This window comes from Chenopodium album, chromosome 1 (genome assembly GCF_948465745.1).
Source record: "Chenopodium album chromosome 1, dcCheAlbu1.1, whole genome shotgun sequence".
NCBI classification, from domain to species: domain Eukaryota; kingdom Viridiplantae; phylum Streptophyta; class Magnoliopsida; order Caryophyllales; family Amaranthaceae; genus Chenopodium; species Chenopodium album.
Window position 1 is genome coordinate 57,157,170 of NC_137834.1, and position 16,322 is coordinate 57,173,491.

Here is a 16,322-nt window from a genome sequence, read left to right on the forward strand (position 1 = left end):
TAGCCACCCAAAAATGATACTGGCGAGAAAATAGACTTGTAAGAAATAGACTTGTAAAATCGTATTATCTTTTATTTAAAATATTACTCCATGGTATTATAATGGATTGATGGTTATAAAAGGTTGGTGAAGGACAATATTGTTGTTGAGACGTGTACAAATTGACATTAAATAATGATAGTCGTCTAAATTGGGATGGTTATCCAACTTTAACAAAACTCAGTATGAGAGCAACCTTACAAATATAAATAATTATGTGGAGTTGAGGAAGCTAATCTAATTAAGCATAGAAATGATGTCAATTGGGTGGTGAAATGAGATGACTAAACATTTTGTGACCATATGACCAACTCCATTCATTGGTACGCGTGTCAAGCTATGGAAAGAGTCAATAGTCAAATATGTTTCACGGCTTAGATATGCTTACCATGACTCATATTGCTAGATGGCTCTTTCATAGATTATTTGGTCTTGGTGATTCTAGACAATAAACTTTCTATCTATAAATATCACAAAAGTAACAACAGCTGACATCATTATTTTTTTTTAAATTGTACTCGTGTCAACCTTTCTTTCATTTTTTTCCTCTAAACTTTTTTTTTTCTTTCATTTTTTTAAAATAAATCTAAATATTGATTGCAAAGTAGTTTAGTACAATACAATAAACTTTTTAGTTTTCAATTGTTCATTACCTTTTCCTTTAAGAACCTTTTAAAAATCTTTAGGAAAATAAATATCAACCTTTTTATATATGTGATTATTCCATCTAATTACAAAGTTCGCTAAATTTAATTGTAGATGAGAATTTTCATTTATTTATATTATTTTAAGTTTTGTAGTTTGATTTATGTTAATAATATCGTATGTAATACAAAGATTTTACATATTATAACTAATACTTCCTCAGTTTTTTTTACTTGACCTGTTTCTTTTATCACGCTTGCCAATGCAAAAGTTTAACGATCAATAACTTTAATTCTACATAAGCAAAAATTATAAAAGTTATATACTATGATAGTACTTATTGAGATGACGAATTCAAAAAGACCCTGCATGAATGTGTTTTTCCTCACATATTATTCACAAAAGACGGTCAAAGAAGGGGTGATGAATAGTGTAAAAGTCAAAGCGGGTCAAGTAAAAAAGAACAGAGGAAGTATGTCTTTAAAATTTATACAATTATAAATTCTTTTCTTATATCCGTGCATCGCACGGGAGTTAATTTAGTTACGAGTAGTAAAATAAGGACTTGTTTGTTTAACACTTAAAAAAAAAAAAGTGAGATTTCTTAGGAATCGTAAGTTTATGTGTTGTTTAATTGATAAAAATTTAGTGAGATGGGAAAAGTAGAACTTCATAGAATTTTAAGTTCTCACAAAATGTAGGAACTTAATTATCTAATCCTTTTTCTTTTTTTTGACAAAAAAAAAATGTCAAAAAAAAAAATGTTATGAAATTCCCATGAATATGAGTTATAGGAATTTGATTCCCATAAATTTGCAATTCATGAGAAGTTTTAATTCCTAAATGAACCAAACAACACCTGAAATTTTACAAATTTAAAGCATAAAACTTTGGAAAAATTGTATTGTACCACCTCTCAAAAGACCATGGACATGTTTGGTGAATAGCTTAAAATTGAAAGCTAAAGCTGCATGTTAGCTGATTTTGACTAGTTAATTGTATTAACTGATTTGACTAGTTAATTATATTAACTGATTTGACTAACTTGTGTTTGGTAAATACCTAATAGCTTAAAGTTGTTTGAGTATGTGAAATGACCATTGTGAAATAGGTAATTTAGATTGGATTTTAAATTAAATGGGGGTATAAGTGTCATTTCACCATATATTAATGAATAAGCTAATTGAAAAAGCTCCTAAAAGGAACTTTATCAAAAAGAGCTTATTTAGTGGAATAAGCTTTTTGAATAAGCTTCCCACCAAACACTTTGAATTAACTTATTTAATAGTCCATAAGCTAATGTTGGTCAAATAAGCTAATTTTGCTCATATAAGATGTTTACTTGCAAACACAACCCTTATTTAAATTTAACAACCCGAATTTCGATTATTATATTTAACTACCCACAAAATCGTAAATGTTTAATTAGTTCAGATTAGTTCAAATAATAAAATATGAAAAGTGCAGATATATAAGTAAAGTAAGGTGAATTGAACACAGATTAATTGCTTATAAAACAAATCATTTTAAGTAAAAAAATCATCAAGATCTATCATCAGTCTATTCTTGGTCGATCTTGTACTGATTCTAATAATCTTAGGCCCTATTTTGTGGTAGCTTTTGAGGTAGCGGTTAGTGTTTTGACCAGTCAAAACACTACTACAAATAATTTGAAAGTGTTCGGCAAGGTAGCGATTCTAGTAGTGGTTAGCGAAAGGAGTAGTGTTTAGGTAACTTTTCTAAAACGTTAAAAATAGTAGCATTTAGAAGTAGCGGGTAGCGTTTGACAAATTTTTATTATTTTTTTAAACAATATTTATATGGATTTTCATATATTTTAGTATGCAACCGCTACTTTTACCAAACAATCATACTATCAACCATTACTTTGACAGCTAACCTGTACCCGCTATTAATTGACCACTACTCGCTAGCTTAATAGATACCCGCTACTCGACCATTAAAAGCTACCCGCTACCGCTACTTTTGCCAAACAGAACCTTAGCCAATCCTAATCAATCGTAGCCAATCCAGCTATAATCTAATTAATTAAACACTAGGATCACCCAAAGTCCCAAACTAATCAATTTTGTAAGATATTAATCGATCATGACTTATATAAGTGAAATGATTTTGCTTGCAATCTGGATTGTCAATCAAGTGAATTTAGATCATAATTTTGCAAAATCCTACTCCCTCCATTCTTGAAAGTTCTTCTCATCTTAACTGTAAACGCTTGTTAATGTGTTACTTTGACCATAAATATCTTCAGTTGCATATTAGTAATAAACAAATATAACATTTGAATATTAATAATTTACTCATTAAAACGAATCAGGCCTAGCATATAAGGTTATGTTTTATGTAGTAGATCATTGTTTCATCTTATAATTAATGTCAAAATGACAAATTCCATAATTCCATATGGGAATAACTTATTAGGAATGGAAGGGGCGAGTAAAATATATATCGTGATTTTAACAACTTTCTTTGATTATTATTGATCGATAAACTTAGGTCTTGTCAACGTTTTGGTTAAGTTGATTTGGTCTTGTTCAATTACGATTTTACAAAGCCTCGACATGTACCAAACTTTGGATCTAGGCCAAGTCATTTGAACAATAGTGTAATTTGCAAAGTGTGTAAATTTCCCCAATCCAACCATTGATAACTAATTAGCTAGTATAACTTTGAATTAAGGAGTAATTATATCATATATTTCTTGTGATTCAAAGACAATAACATCTTAAATCCACTAGCATTAATGATAATTCTATTACGAAATATCAACTTAGAATCTTCATGCCATTTCTTATCATACTCTATAAATACATAGTCAAAACCACAAGCAAGCAGGTGATATTCTCTCTCAAAATATTTGAGTCGGTGCCTAGGTTTCTAGGGTTTAATTCATGTTCTTGAAGTTTTTTACTTCAATCCTCTTTGTTTCTTCCAATAATATCAAATCCCATCTTGGTTTCTACTCTAATACTGCCAAGTTGTTGTTTTTCCTACCCAATCAATCCTTTTTGGATTATTTTAGTACAACTTCTCTCACTAAGGAGCTTTTACTTAGTGCTCAAACTTGTTCTTGTTCTACCCCACTAATCAAGCTTGCTCACCCCCCTTTTTTTTTCCTACTCCTTCCAACACGTGGACTACATGCATCACTGCTTAGTGTTTCTTACAATCTAAGAGGAATTAATTTATTTGGGGTTTTTACTCAGATTTCATCTATCAAACTTCCTCTACCAATATTTACTACTACCTTTCTACTGCTCTGTTTGATCTCCTTCCATTAAATTACCTCTTGCTTTAACTTTCTGTCCTTTGTGTGCATTTACTAATGGCAAATAACAATTATTGGACTGTGTACCAACAAGGAGTGTATTTAAATCAACCGTTGGAGCATTATCTTACTAATATCGACTGGAACAAAGCGGTTATTGGGCGATTCTTTGGGCCCAATCCTCCAAGTCGTTCGATTGTTCAACAGATGGTCGACACTCAGTGGCTCACACGAGGTAATATTGTTGTTCATCGTACTAGGTGTTACTTTATTTTTGCATGCTCAAACTTAGCGGACGTTGAAGCTTTACTTGAGTAACACACTTTCATTCTGGATGGTAGAATTTGCAATGTTCGTAGATGCAATAGGTTTACAATGCCTGCTTCTGTTAAATTTGATATGACTAGGCTGTGGGTTCGTGTTTATGGGTTGCCTCTAGGGTATCTTGACCCGGAATGGGCTGTCAAAACTCTTGACCTCGTGGGTTTGGTTGAGATTCTTGATTATGATGGGGATGGCCTTCCGGAGGAACCTGAATTTCGTGGCCAAGTTTTAGTTGACCTCTCCAAACCTTTAATTCCAGGTTGTTTCATTCCGGGGGAGGTCGATCCTATATGGATTTATTTCAGGTATGAGGGCGTTTTTAAATTTTGCAAGAAATGCGGGTGTGTGGGTCATTATTCAGAATTTTGCATATGCTCGACTTTTGTGTGGCTACAAGGCGTATTCAATCTCGAATGGAGGCATTCGAATCCCAGGGATATACAGTGATTTATAGTCCACATAATAGGCCTCTTTATACGAATATGATCGAAGGTTCTCAAGAGAATTTTAGAACCCGAAACACCAAAGTAAATTTGCTAATCTTGGCGCAGGATTTTGAATTTCATGAAAGTTCTAGTTCGGGGAATGATGATAATGATGATAATGCGGATAATGATGGTAATTCTAATAATAATGATGATGATGAGGAACCACCAGATAATGATCAAGACGGAGGGGATAATCATGATACGGACGGGGCTAATGAATCTAATAACTCAGACTCGGATTCCTCAGGTGCAGGGGGGGGGGGGGGGGGGGGGGTTTGCCAAATGGTCATGCTGATGTCGCAGATAATGCAGGTGATACTAATGAAAATCTTGAACCCGACTTCATTCCCATTAATGGTGTGTACCAGAATGGCTATATGTCTCATATGCCAAATGCTGTCATTTCTTCGTCCTCAGATAGCTCTATATATGGTTCTGTTTTGGAGTAGGGGCACAATGGTAGCAGCTCTTCTAAAACTGACCCAACTACTCCGGAGTCGTACCATAATCCAAACTCCACGCTGTTTATTGAAGAGAACCGGGCTGCTATTCCTACTGGCGATCCTTATGCTCCATTTACTGAAATTCGTACAGGGATTCGTTTTGGGGGAGGCTTTCGAATGGCTGCAAACTTAGAAGAAAGTTTTATTTCAGATGACTCGGGCTCGGATTCTCCTTCTGTTCCTTCTGTTCAGCATGGTTTTGCTGCTCCTGCTAACCCTATTAGTTCAATGCCTGATGTTAATCAAGCAGAAGCTATGCAAGCACAATGTCAACAGCGACCTGACCAAATGTCTGATGCTTTACACTCAGTTACTGCTCCTAATTCTCAAGCAGATGCGCATCCTCCAACTTCTTTGAACCCTTCTTTGTTTGCAAATCTTTCCTTGCAGGAGTCAAGTGTCACTTCCACCTTCTACGCAACACCAAAAACTGATCCTGAGAAGCAGAAAAGGAGTGCAGGATCTTCCTTTACATATAATGAGCAACCTCAGTCAGCTGCTCCCAAAGTAATACGGGAGCGTTGGCCGCATAAAAGAAGCAGGCATGGCCCCCTTCATCGATGTCGCTCTTATGAGCAGCCACCCTACTTTGGTTATCATGGCTCTACTTGGTCTCAAAAGAGAAGAAAGATTAAGAATTTGGACTTGCATAGCAAAGGTGGTTACTCCGTTTTCTCAGATTCTCCACGGCCTACAACTCCACTACCTAAGTGCTATTCGGATATTGCTACTGCTATGGACCTTGATTTTTTAGGGTCTTCTTCCAATGGGTTTGTTAATGCCGAATTTAACAAGGCCCCTCTCTTTTCCAGCACTAAACGCAAGGCTACTAGCTCACTTAGTTCCTCTATGAAATTTAGAAGGGCAGATGATGCATCTCGTATTTGTGCTTCATACCCTCCTACCTTTGCTCTGGGTTCCCAAGGTTCGATCTCTGACTTGGCAGGTGATACTTCTACTTCTTCCTCTTCTGGTTTGGCGGCTGTCCTCTCACAGTCCCCAAGGTGTTTATGAAGATCACATCTTGGAATTGTCGCGGACTCAATGACACTACTACTCCTAAGCTTCCTTATGTTTTTTGGTTGCTCAGTAAATATGCTCCTAACTTTTTGTTTCTTAGTGAAACTAAAGTCTCTGTTTCAGTAGTTTCTAGTCTATTAGGGTATTCTAGTCCTACTTTTGTTTCGGGGGTCGACTCTATAGGGACTAGTGGAGGTTTAGTTGTTTTTGGGTTTGGTTCGGATTCTATTTCTTGCGTTTTTTGCTCTTTAAATGTTGTACTCTGTAACATAAAGGTTCCTAATGATATAGATAAATGTATCATGTTTGTTTATGGTGCTCCTGTCCTAGAAGATCGGCCTCAAGTATGGGGTTTGATTTTAGACTTGTTATTTATAGCGCCTAATTGTTTGATTATTGGAGATATTAATCAAATTGAACACCATTATGATAGGCTAGGAGGGTCTAGTGTAATTAGAGGTTGGGATGCTTTTATTGATTTTCGTATAAAATCTTGTCTCCACTCTACCCCCTTCAAAGGTCCGCCCTATACTTGGACAAATAATAGGGAAGATGATCATCTAATTCTTCAACGTCTCGATCGCGCATACATGACTTCAGATTGGTTTGATAAATTCCCGGAGAGTACTATTACTAATCAGCCAATCTTAGTCTCTGATCATGCGGCTATAATATTTGATGATGAACCTTTTAAGGAAACCTCCAACCGTCCTTACCAATTGGATAATTGGTGTCTTGATTTCACAGATATACACAATTTTGTACTCCAAACGTGGGAAACTAATATTCAAGGTTCATTAATGTTCACTCTCTCTCGGAAACTTGGTACCGTTAGGAATTTAGTTCGGAAGTGGTGCATCAACAACAAAAAATTTTGGGGGATCGAAATACTTTGTCTACGGAAGGGGAAGCAGTTCATACTCTTTCAGATGCAACTACTTATATGGCCAATGTAGATCAATCCAAGGCAAGCATTTCTTTACAGCTTCAGTTCTGGAAGCAACGCTGTAAGCACGACTGGCTTTTAAATGGAGACTCTCCTTCTAAACTCCTCTATTCTAAAGTCAAAGTGAGGCAAAAAAGGAACGAAGTTAATTCTTTACTTGATGACCAGGGATTACTACAACATGGTCAAAGAGATGTGCATTATGTTGTTATTAACTCACTCAAGAAGACTTTCAAGACTAATGCAGCTCCAAGCTATGACCCGGAGATAGATACGGTACTTCAAAAGCTTCATATTCCTCAATTTAATCCTTCTCAGATAAATAACTTGGAACGACCTTTCTCTGCGGAGGAAATTCAAAAGGAAATGTTTGACATAGGCAACTGCAAATCAACAGGTCCGGATGGGGTTACAGCAGAGTTTTTTAAATTACATTGGCCTGTTGTTGGACCCTCGGTCATTTCGGGCATACAAAATTTCTTTCAAACGGGGTTTCTACTGAAAGAATGGAATCAATCTCTTCTTGTTATGATCCCGAAAATTGTCTCGCCAACAGAAATGACTCATCTTCGTCCTATTAGCCTTTGTAACACGGTCTACAAATGTGCCTCTAAATGCTTAGTGGCTAGAATTCGTCAGTATCTACCCTTACTCATATCCGACTCCCAACATGCTTTTGTTCAAGGTCGTCTCATGACGGATAACATTCTTCTTAGCCATGAGTTAATGGAAAAAATCAACTCCTCGAAGACTGGTAGCAACTGGCTTGCCGCAGTGAAAATTGACATGAGCAAGGCATACGACAGGATCCATTGGGGTTTTCTACTTCGAATTCTTACAGCCTATGGATTCCCTCCTCGTTGGATACAGATGATTCACCAATGCATCTCCACGGTTACCTATAAATCCCTGCTGAATGGTTCAACCTCAGAGACCTTCCTACCCCAATGTGGTCTTAGGCAGGGGAATCCGCTCTCTCCATACCTTTTTCTTTTCTGTATGGATATTTTCTCCAGAATGTTGCATTTAGGTCAAGATCTGAACCTGTTTACAGGGCTCAAAATCTCAAGATCCAGTCCGCTTATTTCACATCTTTTCTTTGCGGATGATGCTATGATCTTTTTCAAGGCCAGTACAGTTTCCTGCACCAATATTATGGGGATCATCAACCGATTTACTAAGATTTCGGGCGAGGAACTTAACCTGTCAAAATCGCTTATTAAATTCAGCCCGAGTACCACTTCTCTTGCTCAGGCTGAATTTAAATTGATCTTCAGAATGACTCAAGTGCCTCAGTTTCACCCCCATCTAGGTACACCTATCGATTTTATAGGGAAGAAGAGAGATCATTTCCAATTTCTTATAGATAAGATTCTGGGACGAATAAATGATCTAAATACGTTCAGGCTTTCTCAATCCCAAAAGTTAATTTTTATTAACTCGAGTCTGGTAGCTATGGCTTCTCATGTTCTTTCTTGCTTTGAGCTTCCAATGTCAGTTTCGAATAGAATCGATTCGTTACTAGCACGGTTTTTTTGGTCCCACTCGGCAGATAAAGGAATGCACTGGGTCAATAGGGGAAGGTTACATTTGCCTCGAGGCTTGGGTGGTCTAGGCATTCGATGCATCTCAACATTGAATAAAGCTTTTCTTATGAAGCAAGTATGGAGATTTGTGAAGCACCCGCAACTTCTGGCTTCAAGGGTCTTTGGTGCCCGTACTAAATTCCTTACAAACCAGCCCCTATCTTCGCATAGATTCATAGGCCGTAATTCTTACGGCCTTCGTGGTCTTATTAGAGCAGATACCTTACTCTCTACGGGATGTGCCTGGAAAGTAGGCAGCGGCTCTGCTATTCTCGCTGGTTCTTCCAAATGGGCTAACGGTACCATTCCAGATTTCAAACCAGGAATTCCACCTCATGTGTCAAAGGATTGGACGGTAAATTTTTTCTCTAATCCTCAAACTGAATCCTGGGATGCTGCTAAGGTCAGGTCCTGCTTCCAACCAGATTCTGCGACTACAATACTTGCTATGGAACCTCCGGCGATAACAGAACAAGATTTCCAATACTGGTCTCGTACTCCTTCAGGGACATATTCGGTTAAAACTGGATATGCAATGTTACAGCAACAACTTTCTTCCATGACGACTGCTCAGCACTTTGATAACTTCTAGAAAATTCTTTGGTCCCTTCAGATACAGCCAAAATGGAAATTGTTTTTATGGAAACTTCTTCAGAATGCTCTTGCAGTGAAGACAGAGCTTCACCATAGAGGAGTCCCTGTAGCTGATATTCACTGCGATTTATGCATAACAGAGCCGGAGGATTTCTTTCACCTATTTAGAAACTGCATTATCGCAAGAATAGCATGGAGGGGTGGAAGCCTTGGCATCCACTCACAACACAATGGAGACCTTTCTCTTATAGATTGGATCCAATATTATATTCGACTTTTCATTAGTCAGGATGGAACTTCAAGTCCCCGCATTACTACCTTTATTGGTACTCTTTGGAGTCTTTGGTTATTTCGGAATAACAGGGTTTTCGGTTCAGAAACCTCATCTCCTCAGCCAATCCTTTTGCAAGTTCAGGAAGTACTTCGATCACATACTCTCTTTATACAGGGTGATCCTACTATTAAACCTTTCCACGCTCCTTGCTTAACGGCTACCTGCACAATACCGCCGGGTTTTTATGCAGCACAGCTTGGGGAATTTTCTGCTACATCGGACATGAGTACAATTCAAATAGATGGTTCGTGGTTTGCAGATTCAAATATAGCAGGGATGGGTTGGTGCATGGATAATCGAGACGTGACGGATCAGAGGATTAGAGGCGGCAGTAATTTTGGGTTCTGTACTACAGCGTTACACTCGGAGGCTGCAGCTTGTTTGTATGGTCTGCGTTGGGCTAGGAGAGTAGATATACAGTCAGTTACCATTTTTACAGACTCTTATAATCTTGTTACTCTCTTTAGAGGGGATGGTCAGTGTTTAGGCAAATCTCAACAAGGACATATGAGAATCTGCTGGGTTTGAGGGGTAATAACAATCATACTATCAAAAGCATATAAATTAATGATGAAGCAATAACAAAGCAATAGATAAGCAGTGAACAAACAATAAATAAACTGAATGAATTCGATTGTGAACAGAGAATAAGTTTAGAGATACAATACTGAGTAAGGACAAGCCTCCTTCTTCAGTAGGGATGAAGCTCCGTAGGTAAATGCAGAGTAATTCTATTATCTTTAGAGTATATGTGCGTACATGAATGCTGAAAATGTCTTATTACACTTATTTATACCTCGGGATCTCTAGGGTTTACAAATATCTTCAGAATATATTCAAAATGAGGAAGATCTTCTTGATTTATCTTCTTCCCTGTTCTGTAGGTGTATCTTTGGCAAGTATCTCCTTGATTGATATCCTTGATGCTGCTTTCCTTGTTTGCTCCAATCAAGCCGTTTGCTTTTTTTTGCTGAATCGTTGGTCTTGGACTGATGCCCTAAACGTAATGGGTCGTATTATAATACGGGCCCAACAATTGCCCCTAATTTTTATTTCCAAGTATTGGAAGTGAAAATTACCTAAAGAAAATGCCTAGAAAATATTTTGAATTTTAGAAATTGCTCCAACGGTTAGCAAAAAAGAAAGTGGTGGCGGTTTTAAGGCAACTTCCTTGATAACTGTGAAGGGCGGTTTATTTCCGTCTTTGGTATTTATTGGGTGTGCAGGCTCTTGTCTAATCATTCCAATTGCTTTGCCCCCATTTCAATTTCTTCAGGTACTTTCTCTCTCCTCTCTATTTGCTCTATTTTTCACTTTGTGTTTTTCTCTTGTTTTTGCGATGGATGATCATGTGAGAGTGATGTTTGCTGGGGTGGATGAGGGTGTGAAAAGGCCGAGATTGGTGGCTCAGAATGTCTTTCCTGTCAAAGATGTCTATCCTTCCACCATTACGAAGGAGGAGGTTCAGAACGTCGCTGCTATTGCGCGATTTCCTGATGGGGTTGTGGTGAAAATTCCATCTTCTAGGGAAAGGGCTGACTGGACTGCCCCTGGTTGGGTGTGTTTCTTTGAGTATCCCTTTGTAATTGGGCATACTTTTCCTTTTTCTGCTCTTGTTCGCCAGTTTCTTTCTAGAGTTAGGGTTTCATCTTGTCAATTACTGCCCCAAACTTGGAGGGTGTTGAGAATTCTGGATTTGCTGAGTGCAAAATTGGGTATAGAACTTGATGTGAGGGATTTGTGTTACCCTTATACTATTAGGACCAGTGGTAAGGGTCGAGTTGGTCTTCGCCTGAAGGATGGTGTTGGTCCTTTGGTGACTGACTTGGAGAAGGCGTTTGACAAGAAGTGGTATCACAAGTTCTTCTTTGTGAGGATTGACTCGTTGGGTGATGATTGTGATTTTTTGATTGACACTGTTGAGGCTGAAGGTATTTTGTTTTCTTATTCTTTTATGTTCTTCTCTCCTTCTTTGTTGATTTGGGCTTATTTGCTTGTTGGTTGCAGTGAGTAAACTGAAGCAGCGCTCTCAGTCTCCATCCTTGATAGACAAATTGTATGAGTTGAGTGCAGACGAGAGATCTTTCATCAAGTTGACACAGCCTGAAGCAGTTGTTCAAATTAAGTCTTTGGACGAATATGATTCTGAACAGAAAGTTGCCCCAACTATGTCTCAAGGTTTGTTTTCTTTCTTTCTTGTGCTTTTTGATGTTTTTGCTGTACTAGCAATTTTGTGGATGTGTGGTTGATGCCGGTTTGTTCCGCTTTTGATTGACTTAGTTTGTGGGTTTTTAATTTGTTTTGAATTAGTTGTATCTTTGCTGAATATACTTGCATACAATTGTTGATCTATTTGATTCAATTAGCATCCTTGCTGTATACATTTGTTGCATTCCTTGTTGTGCTACTTTTGAATTTATCTATGTTCCTTGTAGATACATCGAGGTCATTAAGGTCTCACGATCTTCTTAGTTCGTCTTCCATCTTGGGTCGTCTCAAGTCTCGCTCGTCCCCCCAGACTTCTGAAACTGTTCCTATCAAGATGGTTGCTCCCAAGGGTGTTCCTCCTCCACCTCCGCCTCGTGCTAGTCTCAAGAGGAAATTGGAGGTGCTTATTGATGTTGACGCTGCTGAGTTTTCTTTTGACTCTCTGGCTCCGCATGTGGATACCCTGCTGTTTCCTTCTTTCAAGGATCTTCAATCCTCGATGACCTTTGCTGACCTTTCACAAGAGGCGGCCGTACAGTCTTTCCAGGTATAGTGTACTCCGAAAAAAAAATTAATAAAATCAACATTATTGAGCTATGCTTCTTACACTTCATCTTTGCTTTACAGAGCCTTCAATCTTGCCTTGGTGTTTTAGGCAAGGTGTCAGAATTTACTCGGGTGTGTGAGGCTATGAAGAAGGAGCGTGATGCTCTGTCTGACAAATACAAGGCTGCTACTGAGGCTCTGAAGGCTGAATGGACTAAGCATCGGGACTGCATTTCTGAGCGGGATGGGTTGAAGAGTACCCTGAAAGAAGCTGCTAACGAGGCCATTGATGCTGCTACGTACTACTACGGGAAGGCACGTCTTGAGATGATGGAGGAGTTTCAGCAAGGAAAGCATGAGGCTTGGGATTATGATGGTGATAAGGCTTCTTTCGAGAAGGCGTTTCCTGAAGGGACTGCTGCTCCTGGCTCGCTGTTACTAAGCTTTGCTGATGAGGAAGTGAACTCCCCTCATAATGAAGGAGTCAAGGATGGTCCAGAAGTTATGAAGCCTATTGTTGAGGAAGTGGTCCCTGCTGACAACATGGGGGAGAATTAGTTTAACTGGTGCTGTGTCACCTTTAAAAATGTAAAACTTTTGGATGATGTTCATGTTTACTGCCTTAGTGCAGTTGGATAATTTGTTTTTGTGCTACACTTCTATAGCTGGATAACTTGTCTAATTTTGTTGCAATGCAACTAAGCATCCCTGTCATTCTTGCTATGTTGATTTTGTTTCTGTATAGTATGTTGTGACTGTATTGCAGTTGTATTACAGTTGTATTACAGTTGTATTGCTACTTACATGTGCTTGCAAGCCTTATAAGGATAGTAGGTCTGTTCTGTTCAAGAGTGACTGGTCATCGTGCTGTGGTGAGGGGATTTATTTCATTCTTGCTTTGTAATGTCAATAATGCTCCTTGCAAAACGGAAGAAGGTGAGGGGTGGCCGTGGGTTTCCCCAACGGCCCTCCGATGCCAAAGTCAGTACTTGTGATGATCATAAATCATATTGACAAAGAACAGGGAGGGATGAGTACCTTTCGTGCTGACTTTGGCTGTTGGAGACTTTTTGTGCTTTTCTGTTTTCTTCTTTTTTTTGTATTTTTGCTTGTTTTCCTGTTTTTTTGTTTTTCTTAAAAGACAAAATTGAAATAGTAACTACATACCTTTCTTCAGAAATGATATAGTTTTAAATGTGCTGCGTTCCAGCTTCGCTGTACGTCTTTTCCTTCTCCATTCCTGAGTCTGTATGCTCCATTACCTACTACCTTAGTGATTTCATAGGGTCCTTCCCAGTTGGGTGCTAGCTTTCCTGCATTGATTTCCCTGGTGTTTTCGTATACTTTCCTGAGAACCCAATCCCTTAGCTTGAAGACTTTGATTCTGACGTTCTTGTTGAAGGATCTTGCTACTTCCTGCTGATATGCTGCCATTCTCATTTGTGCGTCTTCCCTGAGTTCCTCCAGTGTGTCTAAGTTGTGAATCAATTCTGCTTGGTTTCTTTCTTCTGTCATTAGCCCGTACCTTGCTGTAGGTACTTCTACCTCTGTTGGGATTACTGCTTCACATCCGTACACCAATGAGAAAGGGGTATGACCTGTAGCGCCTTTAGGAGTTGTTCTGCCTGCCCATAGTATGTTGGGTAGCTCATCTGCCCACTTTCCTTTCGCTCCTTCCAATCTTTTCTTCATGTTGCCTATAAGAACTTTGTTGCTTGATTCTGCCTGCCCGTTTTCCTGTGGGTACCTTGGCGTAGACGTGATAAGGGAGATGTTCCATTCCTTACAGAACTTGGTAGTTTTGTTGCTAATGAATTGGGACCCATTGTCTGTAATGATTTCTGCTGGTACCTCGAACCTGCTTAGAATGTTCCTCTTTATAAATGAAATGACGTGCCTATCCTTGATTTCCTTGTATGCTTCTGCTTCAATCCATTTGGAGAAGTAGTCTGTCATTGCTAAGAAGTACACTCTCTGTCCTGATGACGGGGGTAGCTTTACTATATCCATTCCCCACTTCATGAATGGCCAAGGTGTCAACGTTGGGTGTAATTCTTCTGATGGCTTGTGTGTTAAAGGCGCATGTTTTTGGCATGCTAGGCATTTCTTGGCGAACTCTGCTACGTCCTTCCTCATGCTGGGCCAGTAATATCCCATTCTAAGTGCTCTGTTGGCCAGATTCCTTCCTCCGGAATGATTTCCGCATTCTCCACTGTGCAGGGATTGTAAGACTTGCTGAGCTTCTTTTCCTTCCAGGCACCGTAAGAAAGGTCCTGCTGCAGATTTCTTGAAGAGTACATTGCTGATCAGACAATACTTGGAGGCTTTCTGAGCGAATGCTTGAGCTGTTACTTTCCCTGTTGGTTTCGTGTTGCCCGAGAGGTATTCTTTCAAAGGCGTCGTCCAACTATTGTCTTCTTCTTCTGTAGGGCTTGCTTGAATTTCGTAGACGCTCATGGTTGACTCTTTCTCTATGGCTGGTGAAAGTACGTGTACTAGTGGGATAGTTCCAAATTCTTCTGGATTGATGTTTGACCCCAAATTTGCCAGTGCGTCTGCTTCGGTGTTCAGGTTTCTGGGTACCTGTTCTATCTTGAACTCCTTGAACTCTTTGATGAGCTTCTTTGCGACTTCTAGGTAAGCAAACATCCTAGTGTCTTTTGCTGCATACTGCCCGTTGACTTGGTTTACCATGAGTAAAGAATCGGAAATTACTTCCAGATGTTGTATCTTCATGTCTTTTGCAACGGTTAGCCCTGTGATTAGTGCTTCGTATTCAGCTTCATTATTGGTAGCCTTGAAGTTACACCTTATTGCTTGTGCTATCTTGTCTCCCCGGGGTGATGTCAGTACCACTCCTAAGCCTACTCCGCGTATGTTTGCCGCGCCATTTGTATGGAGTGTCCATTTCTGCGCAGCTTTCGGTTCCTGTAATGCCATTACTTCCTTCTGCGCTTCTTCTTCAAGGGTAGGGCTGAAGTCTGCCACGAAGTCTGCCAAGGCTTGAGACTTGACTGCCGTCCTGGGTTCGTACTGTATGTCGTATCTGCTCAGATGTAGGGCCCATTTCTCCATCCTTCCTGACATTTCTGGCTTTCTCATGATAGCTCTGATGGGATAGTTGGTTCGTACTTGTATGGGATGGCTCTCGAAGTATGGACGTAACTTTACTGAAGCAGTAAACAAAGCTAAAATGATTTTCTCTAGTGATGCATACCTTGTTTCCGCGCTGAGCAGGGTCTTGCTTACGTAGTAAATTGGAAATTGCTCCTTTTCTTCCTCTCTTGTGAGAACTGCACTGACCGTCCTTTCAGATACTGCAAGGTATAGCTGGAGTGGCTCCCCTTCTTTGGGCTTGGAGAGAATCAACGGGTTGGCTAGATATTCTTTCAGCTTCTGGAATGCTTCATCGTGTTCCTGTTCCCACTTGAACTCCTTGTTCTTTTTCAGTACCTCGTAGAAAGCTCTGTTCTTTTCTGAAGACTTTGAGATGAACCTGTTCAGTGCCGCGATTTTTCCTGTTAAGCTCTGTACGTCCTTCTTGGATTTTGGTCGCTCTAAATCCAGGATGGCTTTGACTTGTTCCGGACTGGCTTCTATTCCTCTTTGTGTAACCATGTATCCCAGGAACTTTCCTGATTGTACTCCAAATGTGCACTTTGTGGGGTTTAGCTTCATGCCGTATTGTTTCAGGATGGCGAATGCTTCTCTAAGGTCTCCGACGTGGTCTTCTGCTTTCTTGGATTTAACTACCATATCATCTATGTAAACTTCCATTGTGTTTCCAATTTGTTCTTCAA